Consider the following 13,850-nt stretch of genomic DNA (forward strand, 5'->3'; position numbering starts at 1 on the left):
ATAATATCATCATCACTCCTCGTACACATCACCATGGGCCCATCATTCATGTTCATAAAGAATAATAATATCATCACTTCTCGTACTCATCACCATGGGCCCATCATTCATGTTCATAAAGAATAATAATATCATCACTCCTCGTACTCATCACCATGGGCCCATCATTCATGTTCATAAAGAATAATAATATCATCATCACTCCTCGTACACATCACCATGGGCCCATCATTCATGTTCATAAAGAATAATAATATCATCACTTCTCGTACTCATCACCATGGGCCCATCATTCATGTTCATAAAGAATAATAATATCATCACTCCTCGTACTCATCACCATGGGCCCATCATTCATGTTCATAAAGAATAATAATATCATCACTCCTCGTACTCATCACCATGGGCCCATCATTCATGTTCATAAAGAATAATAATATCATCATCACTCCTCGTACACATCACCATGGGCCCATCATTCATGTTCATAAAGAATAATATCATCACTCGTACACATCACCATGGGCCCATCATTCATGTTCATAAAGAATAATATCATCATCACTCCTCGTACACATCACCATGGGCCCATCATTCATGTTCATAAAGAATAATAATAACATCATCACTCCTCATACTCATCACCATGGGCCCATCATTCATGTTCATAAAGAATAATAATAACATCATCACTCCTCATACTCATCACCATGGGCCCATCATTCATGTTCATAAAGAATAATAATAACATCATCACTCCTCATACTCATCACCATGGGCCCATCATTCATGTTCATAAAGAATAATAATAACATCACTCCTCATACTCATCACCATGGGCCCATCATTCATGTTCATAAAGAATAATAATAATATCATCATCACTCCTCGTACACATCACCATGGGCCCATCATTCATGTTCATAAAGAATAATAATATCATCATCACTCCTCGTACACATCACCATGGGCCCATCATTCATGTTCATAAAGAATAATAATAATATCATCATCACTCGTACACATCACCATGGGCCCATCATTCATGTTCATAAAGAAGAATAATAATAACATCATCACTCCTCGTACACATCACCATGGGCCCATCATTCATGTTCATAAAGAAGAATAATAATATCATCATCATCACTCCTCGTACACATCACCATGGGCCCATCATTCATGTTCATAAAGAATAATAATAATAACATCATCTCTCCTCGTAGTCATCACCATGGGCCCATCATTCATGTTCATAAAGAATAATAATAACATCATCTCTCCTCGTACTCATCACCATGGGCCCATCATTCATGTTCATAAAGAAGAATAATAATATCATCATCACTCGTACACATCACCATGGGCCCATCATTCATGTTCATAAAGAATAATAATAATAACATCATCACTCCTCGTACACATCACCATGGGCCCATCATTCATGTTCATAAAGAAGAATAATAATATCATCATCATCACTCCTCGTACACATCACCATGGGCCCATCATTCATGTTCATAAAGAATAATAATAATAACATCATCTCTCCTCGTAGTCATCACCATGGGCCCATCATTCATGTTCATAAAGAATAATAATAACATCATCTCTCCTCGTACTCATCACCATGGGCCCATCATTCATGTTCATAAAGAAGAATAATAATATCATCATCATCACTCCTCGTACACATCACCATGGGCCCATCATTCATGTTCATAAAGAATAATAATAATAACATCATCTCTCCTCGTAGTCATCACCATGGGCCCATCATTCATGTTCATAAAGAATAATAATAATAACATCATCTCTCCTCGTAGTCATCACCATGGGTCCATCATTCATGTTCATAAAGAAGAATAATAATATCATCATCATCACTCCTCGTACACATCACCATGGGCCCATCATTCATGTTCATAAAGAATAATAATAATAACATCATCTCTCCTCGTAGTCATCACCATGGGTCCATCATTCATGTTCATAAAGAAGAATAATAATATCATCATCACTCGTACACATCACCATGGGCCCATCATTCATGTTCATAAAGAATAATAATAATAACATCATCACTCCTCGTACACATCACCATGGGCCCATCATTCATGTTCATAAAGAATAATAATAATATCATCATCACTCCTCGTACACATCAACATGAGCCCATCATTCATGTTCATAAAGAATAATAATAATAACATCATCACTCCTCGTACACATCACCATGGGCCCATCATTCATGTTCATAAAGAATAATATCATCATCACTCCTCGTACACATCACCATGGGCCCATCATTCATGTTCATAAAGAATAATAATAACATCATCACTCCTCATACTCATCACCATGGGCCCATCATTCATGTTCATAAAGAATAATAATAACATCATCACTCCTCATACTCATCACCATGGGCCCATCATTCATGTTCATAAAGAATAATAATAACATCATCACTCCTCATACTCATCACCATGGGCCCATCATTCATGTTCATAAAGAATAATAATAACATCATCACTCCTCATACTCATCACCATGGGCCCATCATTCATGTTCATAAAGAATAATAATAACATCATCACTCCTCATACTCATCACCATGGGCCCATCATTCATGTTCATAAAGAATAATAATAATATCATCATCACTCCTCGTACACATCACCATGGGCCCATCATTCATGTTCATAAAGAATAATAATATCATCTCTCCTCGTACTCATCACCATGGGCCCATCATTCATGTTCATAAAGAATAATAATAATATCATCATCACTCCTCGTACACATTTTTTTTTTTTTTTTTTTTTTTTTGTATACAAGATCGAGGCTCGTGAAAGAGCGAAAATTAATCACACAGAAAGACAAACAGACACATAAAACAAATAACATCGGGAGCGGTAGACAAGATGGGGAGAGAGGGGGAAGGACACAAACACAACATTTGAGAGCAGGGACCGAGAGACATGGAGACATCGAGAGATCTGTGGGAGGGAGAGGGCTTTGGGGGGGAGGCATGTGAAGGGGGGAGGCATGTGAAGGGGGGGAGGCATGTGAAGGGGGGGGGTGGGAGAGGTATAAACATATGGACACTGCCAGGATTTCCAGGAAATAAGTTGGAATTTCAAACAAGGTGGATCTGGGGTGAATTAGTGGGGGTAGAAAAGATCAAGGTTATGGATGGGGGAAGATAAGAGATGGTGGTGAACAGCTGTTTTAAAGACCTGGAGGGAGGAGAGGGATTGAAGGGAGTGTGGGAGTTTGTTCCACAGGCGGGAGAAAAGAGGAATGAAAGAGTGAAGGTGAGCAGAGAGCCGAGATTTCGGCAGTTTAACCATCAGAGGGTTGCTGGCAGATCTTGTGCGACCTGTAGGAATATTTGGGGGACAGAGCACGGAGAGAGCTGGGGGAGCAATACTCATCACCATGGGCCCATCATTCATGTTCATAAAGAATAATAATAACATCATCACTCCTCATACAAGATGACATCACTCATCACCATCACTCAGAATAATAATAATAACATCATCTCTCCTCGTACTCATCACCATGGGCCCATCATTCATGTTCATAAAGAATAATAATAATATCATCACTCCTCGTAGTCATCACCATGGGCCCATCATTCATGTTCATAAAGAATAATAATAATAACATCATCTCTCCTCGTACTCATCACCATGGGCCCATCATTCATGTTCATAAAGAATAATAATATCATCATCACTCCTCGTATACATCACCATGGGCCCATCATTCATGTTCATAAAGAATAATAATAATATCATCATCACTCGTACACATCACCATGGGCCCATCATTCATGTTCATAAAGAATAATAATAATAACATCATCACTCCTCGTACACATCACCATGGGCCCATCATTCATGTTCATGAAGAAGAATAATAATATCATCATCATCACTCCTCGTACACATCACCATGGGCCCATCATTCATGTTCATAAAGAATAATAATAATAACATCATCTCTCCTCATACTCATCACCATGGGCCCATCATTCATGTTCATAAAGAATAATAATAATATCATCACTCCTCGTAGTCATCACCATGGGCCCATCATTCATGTTCATAAAGAATAATAATAATAACATCATCTCTCCTCGTACTCATCACCATGGGTCCATCATTCATGTTCATAAAGAAGATTAATAATATCATCATCACTCGTACACATCACCATGGGCCCATCATTCATGTTCATAAAGAATAATAATAATAACATCATCACTCCTCGTACACATCACCATGGGCCCATCATTCATGTTCATAAAGAATAATAATAATATCATCATCACTCCTCGTACACATCAACATGGGCCCATCATTCATGTTCATAAAGAATAATAATATCATCACTCCTCGTACTCATCACCATGGGCCCATCATTCATGTTCATAACGAATAATAATAATATCATCACTCCTCGTACTCATCACCATGGGCCCATCATTCATGTTCATAAAGAATAATAATAATATCATCATCACTCCGCGTACACATCACCATGGGCCCATCATTCATGTTCATAAAGAATAATAATAATAACATCATCTCTCCTCGTACTCATCACCATGGGCCCATCATTCATGTTCATAAAGAATAATAATAATATCATCATCACTCCTCGTACACATCAACATGGGCCCATCATTCATGTTCATAAAGAATAATAATATCATCACTCCTCGTACTCATCACCATGGGCCCATCATTCATGTTCATAACGAATAATAATAATATCATCACTCCTCGTACTCATCACCATGGGCCCATCATTCATGTTCATAAAGAATAATAATAATATCATCATCACTCCGCGTACACATCACCATGGGCCCATCATTCATGTTCATAAAGAATAATAATAATAACATCATCTCTCCTCGTACTCATCACCATGGGCCTATCATTCATGTTCATAAAGAATAATAATAATATCATCACTCCTCGTACTCATCACCATGGGCCCATCATTCATGCTCATAAAGAATAATAATAACATCATCACTCCTCGTACTCATCACCATGGGCCCATCATTCATGTTCATAAAGAATAATAATAACATCATCATCACTCCTCGTACACATCACCATGGGCCCATCATTCATGCTCATAAAGAATAATAATAACATCATCACTCCTCGTACTCATCACCATGGGCCCATCATTCATGCTCATAAAGAATAATAATAACATCATCACTCCTCGTACTCATCACCATGGGCCCATCATTCATGCTCATAAAGAATAATAATAACATCATCACTCCTCGTACTCATCACCATGGGCCCATCATTCATGCTCATAAAGAATAATAATAACATCATCACTCCTCGTACTCATCACCATGGGCCCATCATTCATGCTCATAAAGAATAATAATAATATCATCACTCCTCGTACTCATCACCATGGGCCCATCATTCATGCTCATAAAGAATAATAATAACATCATCACTCCTCGTACTCATCACCATGGGCCCATCATTCATGCTCATAAAGAATAATAATAACATCATCACTCCTCGTACTCATCACCATGGGCCCATCATTCATGCTCATAAAGAATAATAATAACATCATCACTCCTCGTACTCATCACCATGGGCCCATCATTCATGCTCATAAAGAATAATAATAATATCATCACTCCTCGTACTCATCACCATGGGCCCATCATTCATGTTCATAAAGAATAATAATAACATCATCATCACTCCTCGTACACATCACCATGGGCCCATCATTCATGTTCATAAAGAATAATAATAATATCATCATCACTCCTCGTACACATCACCATGGGCCCATCATTCATGTTCATAAAGAATAATAATAATATCATCATCACTCGTACTCATCACCATGGGCCCATCATTCATGTTCATAAAGAATAATAATAATAACATCATCTCTCCTCATACTCATCACCATGGGCCCATCATTCATGTTCATCTATCTATAATTCCAGTAATCTCTGTTTGTACGTCTGTACGTTTGTACGTCTGTTTGTCTGTGACCGCTGTTTCTCGACAACCACGGGTCCGATATACTTTTAACTTGCCAGGTATATTGCTGGGGACCCGAGGATGTGCCTTTTCAAGGTTTCATATTAATCGGACAATTACTTACCGAGCTATGTCCAAAAAACGATTCAACCAATCAGAGAGCAGCGAACGATCGCGTGTGCCGAACGTGGCGGACACACTCTGCCTCGGATGGCACATTTGAGAGCGTATTCATTTATTTCACGTTTGCAAACTATGTTGGCGTTAAACTATGTTTTAAAACTAATAAAACCGAATTTGCGATTCATTCGCTTTCCTGCGTGTTTGTGCACGCGATGGCGATTTCTTTACCAAACTCCGGAAGCCGTTCGCTTTGGATCAAACCATTTCATGTAAATAGAGGGGGGGGATTGTCACCGTACTCGCAAGCCGTTCGCTTTGGACCAAACCATTTCATGTAAATAGAGGGGGGGGGATATAATTTTAGATATAGATATAGTACGGGCAATGCCCTAGTAAAGAATAATAATAATATCATCATCACTCGTACTCATCACCATGGGCCCATCATTCATGTTCATAAAGAATAATAATAACATCACTCCTCGTACTCATCACCATGGGCCCATCATTCATGCTCATCTATCTATAATTCCAGTAATCTCTGTACGTTTGTACGTTTGTACGTCTGTATGTCTGTGACCGCTGTTTCTCGACAACCACGGGTCCGATATACTTTTAACTTGCCAGGTATATTGCTGGGGACCCGAGGATGTGCCTTTTCAAGGTTTCATATTAATCGGACAATTACTTACCGAGCTATGTCCAAAAAACGATTCAACCAATCAGAGAGCAGCGAACGATCGCGTGTGCCGAACGTGGCGGACACACTCTGCCTCGGATGGCACATTTGAGAGCGTATTCATTTATTTCACGTTTGCAAACTATGTTGGCGTTAAACTATGTTTTAAAACTAATAAAACCGAATTTGCGATTCATTCGCTTTCCTGCGCGTTTGTGCACGCGATGGCGATTTCTTTACCAAACTCCGGAAGCCGTTCGCTTTGGACCAAACCATTGCATGTAAATAGAGGGGGGGGATTGTCACCGTACTCGCAAGCCGTTCGCTTTGGACCAAACCATTTCATGTAAATAGAGGGGGGGGGATATAATTTTAGATATAGATATAGTACGGGCAATGCCCTAGTCTATCTATAATTCCAGTAATCTCTGTTTGTACGTTTGTACGTCTGTACGTCTGTTTGTCTGTGACCGCTGTTTCTCGACAACCACGGGTCCGATATACTTTTAACTTGCCAGGTATATTGCTGGGGACCCGAGGATGTGCCTTTTCAAGGTTTCATATTAATCGGACAATTACTTACCGAGCTATGTCCAAAAAACGATTCAACCAATCAGAGAGCAGCGAACGATCGCGTGTGCCGAACGTGGAGGACACACTCTGCCTCGGATGGCACATTTGAGAGCGTATTCATTTATTTCACGTTTGCAAACTATGTTGGCGTTAAACTATGTTTTAAAACTAATAAAACCGAATTTGCGATTCATTCGCTTTCCTGCGCGTTTGTGCACGCGATGGCGATTTCTTTACCAAACTCCGGAAGCCGTTCGCTTTGGACCAAACCATTGCATGTAAATAGAGGGGGGGGATTGTCACCGTACTCGCAAGCCGTTCGCTTTGGACCAAACCATTTCATGTAAATAGAGGGGGGGGATATAATTTTAGATATAGATATAGTACGGGCAATGCCCTAGTCTATCTATAATTCCAGTAATCTCTGTTTGTACGTTTGTACGTCTGTACGTCTGTACGTCTGTTTGTCTGTGACCGCTGTTTCTCGACAACCACGGGTCCGATATACGTTTAACTTGCCAGGTATATTGCTGGGGACCCGAGGATGTGCCTTTTCAAGGTTTCATATTAATCGGACAATTACTTACCGAGCTATGTCCAAAAAACGATTCAACCAATCAGAGAGCAGCGAACGATCGCGTGTGCCGAACGTGGAGGACACACTCTGCCTCGGATGGCACATTTGAGAGCGTATTCATTTATTTCACGTTTGCAAACTATGTTGGCGTTAAACTATGTTTTAAAACTAATAAAACCGAATTTGCGATTCATTCGCTTTCCTGCGCGTTTGTGCACGCGATGGCGATTTCTTTACCAAACTCCGGAAGCCGTTCGCTTTGGACCAAACCATTGCATGTAAATAGAGGGGGGGGATTGTCGCCGTACTCGCAAGCCGTTCGCTTTGGACCAAACCATTTCATGTAAATAGAGGGGGGGGATATAATTTTAGATATCTATCTATAATTCCACTAATCTCTGTCTGTACGTTTGTCTGTGACCGCTGTTTCTCGACAACCACGGGTCCGATATACTTTTAACTTGCCAGGTATATTGCTGGGGACCCGAGGATGTGCCTTTTCAAGGTTTCATATTAATCGGACAATTACTTACCGAGCTATGTCCAAAAAACGATTCAACCAATCAGAGAGCAGCGAACGATCGCGTGTGCCGAACGTGGCGGGCACACTCTGCCTCGGATGGCACATTTGAGAGCGTATTCATTTATTTCACGTTTGCAAACTATGTTGGCGTTAAACTATGTTTTACAACTAATAAAAACGAATTTGCGATTCATTCGCTTTCCTGCGCGTTTGTGCACGCGATGGCGATTTCTTTACCAAACTCCGGAAGCCGTTCGCTTTGGACCAAACCATTGCATGTAAATAGAGGGGGGGGATTGTCACCACTCGCAAGCCGTTCGCTTTGGACCAAACCATTTCATGTAAATAGAGGGGGGGGGATATAATTTTAGATATAGATATAGTACGGGCATGCCCTAGTAGATATAGTACGGGCAATGCCCTAGTAAAGAACAATAATAATAACATCATCACTCCTCGTACTCATCACCATGGGCCCATCATTCATGTTCATAAAGAATAATAATAACTAGCCAAAACCCGTGGAACATCCACGGAAGGGAGGATGTGGTGTATGGATAGAGTGTACCATTGTGGACGGCATAGGGGATTTGCTTGTCCGACTAAGAGTTAGGAAGAAAGATCAATTTTCACTTGTGCAAAAATGCTACTCACAATTGCATCGCCTGTGCGTCGGCCTGTGATTGAGCCAGAGAGTTGGCCTGTGAGTCAACTTCCTTTCCAATGTCTGCAAGAATTGAAATACTGATTGTGAATGTGTAAAATTATATGAAAGGAGAACATGCATATCAATAGACGATGCCATCGAAAAGGAGAGCAGCTGTCAATAGAAAAGGAGGTCTGACATCAATTTGACATTATTGCACAGGAAATGACAAACAAAGAAACAGTTCATTTCCATCGGGTAATATTACGATGAGAGATCAGCCGATACCTTTATTATGTCCATCAGCATCCATGGCACTTAGAAAAAAACGTGGCATCAGCCAGCCGCAGCCAACTATCACGTACCGTCTCGAAGTCAATGCCATCCCTTTATCTCTTCGTATACAAGTACAACTCACTGATCGCAACGTCACTCCATTTAACTTTATTAAAATGCGATAAAGACGTGAAACCCGTGGAACATCCACGGAAGGGATATCGTTCGTCTGTTTTCAGCTCGTTATCTTTAAGCTTCCTTACGTCTCGCCACCTGCTACAACTCTCTGAGTTACGAGGATTTATGCAACGCACCCCGAGTATCGCAACGTCACTCCATTTAACTTTATTAAAATGACGATAAAGACGTTTCCTTATCTATCTATAATTCCAGTAATCTCTGTGTGTATGTATGTATGTATGTATGTATGTCTGTATGTCTGTGACCGCTGTTTCTCGACAACCACGGGTCCGATATACTTTAAACTTGCCAGGTATATTGCTGGGGACCCGAGGATGTGCCTTTTCAAGGTTTCATATTAATCGGACAAGTAGTTAGCGAGCTATGTCCAAAAAACGATTCAACCAATCAGAGAGCAGCGAGCTATCACGTGTGCCGAACGTGGCGAACAGACTCTGCCTCGGACGGCACATTTGAGAGCGTATTCATTTATTTCACGTTGGCAAACTATGTTGGCGTTAAACTATGTTTTAAAACTAATTAAAACTACTTTGCGATTCTTTCGCTTTCCTGCGCGTTTGTGCACGCTATGGCGATTTCTTTACCAAACTCCGCAAGCCGTTCGCTTTGGACCAAACCATTTCATGTAAATAGAGGGGGGGGGGGATTGTCACCGTACTCGCAAGCCGTTCGCTTTGGACCAAACCATTTCATGTAAATAGAGGGGGGGGATTGTCACCGTACTCGCAAGCCGTTCGCTTTGGACCAAACCATTTCATGTAAATAGAGGGGGGGGGGATATAATTTTAGATATATATATAGTACGGGCATGCCCTAGTCTATCTATAATTCCAGTAATCTCTGTATGTCTGTATGTCTGTGACCGCTGTTTCTCGACAACCACGGGTCCGATATACTTTAAACTTGCCAGGTATATTGCTGGGGACCCGAGGATGTGCCTTTTCAAGGTTTCATATTAATCGGACAAGTAGTTACCGAGCTATGTCCAAAAAACGATTCAACCAATCAGAGAGCAGCGAGTTATCACGTGTGCCGAACGTGGCGAACAGACTCTGCCTCGGACGGCACATTTGAGAGCGTATTCATTTATTTCACGTTGGCAAACTATGTTGCCGCTATGTTGGCGTTAAACTATGTTTTAAAACTAATTAAAACTAATTTGCGATTCTTTCGCTTTCCTGCGCGTTTGTGCACGCTATGGCGATTTCTTTACCAAACTCCGCAAGCCGTTCGCTTTGGACCAAACCATTTCATGTAAATAGAGGGGGGGGGATTGTCACCGTACTCGCAAGCCGTTCGCTTTGGACCAAACCATTTCATGTAAATAGAGGGGGGGGATTGTCACCGTACTCGCAAGCCGTTCGCTTTGGACCAAACCATTTCATGTAAATAGAGGGGGGGGATTGTCACCGTACTCGCAAGCCGTTCGCTTTGGCTTTGCGAATGGACCAAACCATTTCATGTAAATAGAGGGGGGGGATATAATTTTAGATATATATATAGTACGGGCATGCCCTAGTATATCCTAATTTCAAATGTTCAAGGGAATAAAAAAGCTTCCTTAGGTCTCGCCACCTGTTACACCTCTCTGAGTTACGAGGATTTATGCAACGCACCCCGAGTATCGCAACATCACTCCATTTAACTTTATTAAAATGACGATAAAGATGTTTCCTTATATATCCGAATTTAAAATGTTCAAGGGAATAAAAAGATCATTTGGTTCACACCACCCATCACACCACTCGACTGTCCAATCAGCGGACGGCTCGCATCGCCTTCGCCCAGCAGACGCCAATACGATGGTGTCGTAAGATGGCGTCGTATCGGCCGATAATCGGATGCTTTTGGGTCCCAAAGTCGGCGAATTCAGATTTTTCGAGTATGGCTGTACGTGATAAACAAAGAGCGCGGTTCGTAGATCGTAAATCCATAACTGCCGTGGGCATCGGGTCACTGGGTGCGGCGTAAAAGGGATAACAAAGTCGAGTCCTTACGGTATTATTTATATAGATAACGTGGTCACTCCTCGTACTCATCACCATGGGCCCATCATTCATGTCCGTAAAGAATAATAATAACATCATCACTCCTCGTACTCATCACCATGGGCCCATCATTCATGTTCATAAAGAATAATAATATCATCACTCCTCGTACTCATCACCATGGGCCCATCATTCATGCTCATAAAGAATAATAATAACATCATCACTCCTCGTACTCATCACCATGGACCCACCAATTCATGTTCATAAAGAATAATAATAACATCATCACTCCTCGTACTCATCACCATGGGCCCATCATTCATGTTCATAACGAATAATAATAATAATATCACTCCTCGTACTCATCACCATGGGCCCATCATTCATGCTCATAAAGAATAATAATATCACTCCTCGTACTCATCACCATGGGCCCATCATTCATGTTCATAAAGAATAATAATAACATCATCACTCCTCGTACTCATCACCATGGGCCCATCATTCATGTTCATAAAGAATAATAATAACATCATCACTCCTCGTACTCATCACCATGGGCCCATCATTCATGTTCATAAAGAATAATAATAATATCATCATCACTCCTCGTACTCATCACCATGGGCCCATCATTCATGTTCATAAAGAATAATAATAACATCATCACTCCTCGTACTCATCACCATGGGCCCATCATTCATGTTCATAAAGAATAATAATAACATCATCACTCCTCGTACTCATCACCATGGGCCCATCATTCATGTTCATAAAGAATAATAATAACATCATCACTCCTCGTACACATCACCATGGGCCCATCATTCATGTTCATAAAGAATAATAATAACATCATCACTCCTCGTACTCATCACCATGGGCCCATCATTCATGCTCATAAAGAATAATAATAACATCATCACTCCTCGTACTCATCACCATGGGCCCATCATTCATGTTCATAAAGAATAATAATAATAACATCATCACTCCTCGTACACATCACCATGGGCCCATCATTCATGTTCATAAAGAATAATAATAATATCATCATCACTCGTACTCATCACCATGGGCCCATCATTCATGTTCATAAAGAATAATAATAACATCATCACTCCTCGTACTCATCACCATGGGCCCATCATTCATGTTCATAAAGAATAATAATAATAACATCATCACTCGTACTCATCACCATGGGCCCATCATTCATGTTCATAAAGAATAATAATAATAACATCATCACTCCTCGTACACATCACCATGGGCCCATCATTCATGTTCATAAAGAATAATAATAATATCATCATCACTCGTACTCATCACCATGGGCCCATCATTCATGTTCATAAAGAATAATAATAATATCATCACTCCTCGTACTCATCACCATGGGCCCATCATTCATGTTCATAAAGAATAATAATATCATCACTCCTCGTACTCATCACCATGGGCCCATCATTCATGTTCATAAAGAATAATAATATCATCACTCCTCGTACTCATCACCATGGGCCCATCATTCATGTTCATAAAGAATAATAATATCACTCCTCGTACTCATCACCATGGCCACATTATATTATATAATATAGAGGATTAACCCTCACATCCGCACTCTCTCACCTGCACTCTCTCACCTGCACTCTCTCACCTGCACTCTCTCACCTGCACTCTCTCACCTCCACTCTCTCACCTCCACTCTCACACCTGCATTCTCTCACACCTGCATTCTCTCACACCTGCACTCTCTCTCTCACCTGCACTCTCTCTCTCACCTGCACTCTCTCACACCTCCTCTCTCTTCTTCCACTCATCGACCCAGATCTCAATGCAGTTTCTCTACTCGATCAGCCATTCCACACAGCCCTCGCTGACACACCAACCTTGAATGCGATGCCTTGTCCGTCAATCCTTCAACATAAAAACTACACACGTCTGTTGCTGCGCCATCTTGCCAGGCACCCCAGACTGCGCATGCGCGTTTCTTCAGATTTGCTCACCAAAATTATCTTCACACGCCGAACACGTCATAATAAAAACATTGTGTTTCTTAATGAAGTTGATATCAAATCAAACTAGAAACAACTGAAAATGCAAAGCCCGTCCACGTCAGTTTGTTTCAGACGTCTACCTCTTCTTCTTCTTCTTCTCCAGTTACCGTAGCTCAAAATAACGAAAACATGTGAAAAA

The 13,850-nt window shown here is 40.8% G+C and overlaps 1 protein-coding gene across 1 annotated transcript in view; it reads right to left on the reverse strand.

Annotated features, from left to right (window-relative positions):
• Nucleotides 1-13,635, reverse strand: part of LOC137438279 (uncharacterized) — a 61,297-nt gene extending 47,662 nt beyond the window's left edge. Inside the window, exon 1 of the mRNA XM_078766406.1 lies at nt 13,544-13,635. The gene's annotated coding sequence lies outside the window, so the exon portion shown is untranslated. The remainder of the gene's footprint in view (nt 1-13,543) is intronic.
• Between the last annotated feature and the right edge of the window lie 215 nt (nt 13,636-13,850).

This window comes from Myxine glutinosa, chromosome 12 (genome assembly GCF_964187855.1).
Source record: "Myxine glutinosa chromosome 12, kmMyxGlut1.1, whole genome shotgun sequence".
Classification (NCBI taxonomy): Eukaryota; Metazoa; Chordata; class Myxini; order Myxiniformes; family Myxinidae; genus Myxine; species Myxine glutinosa.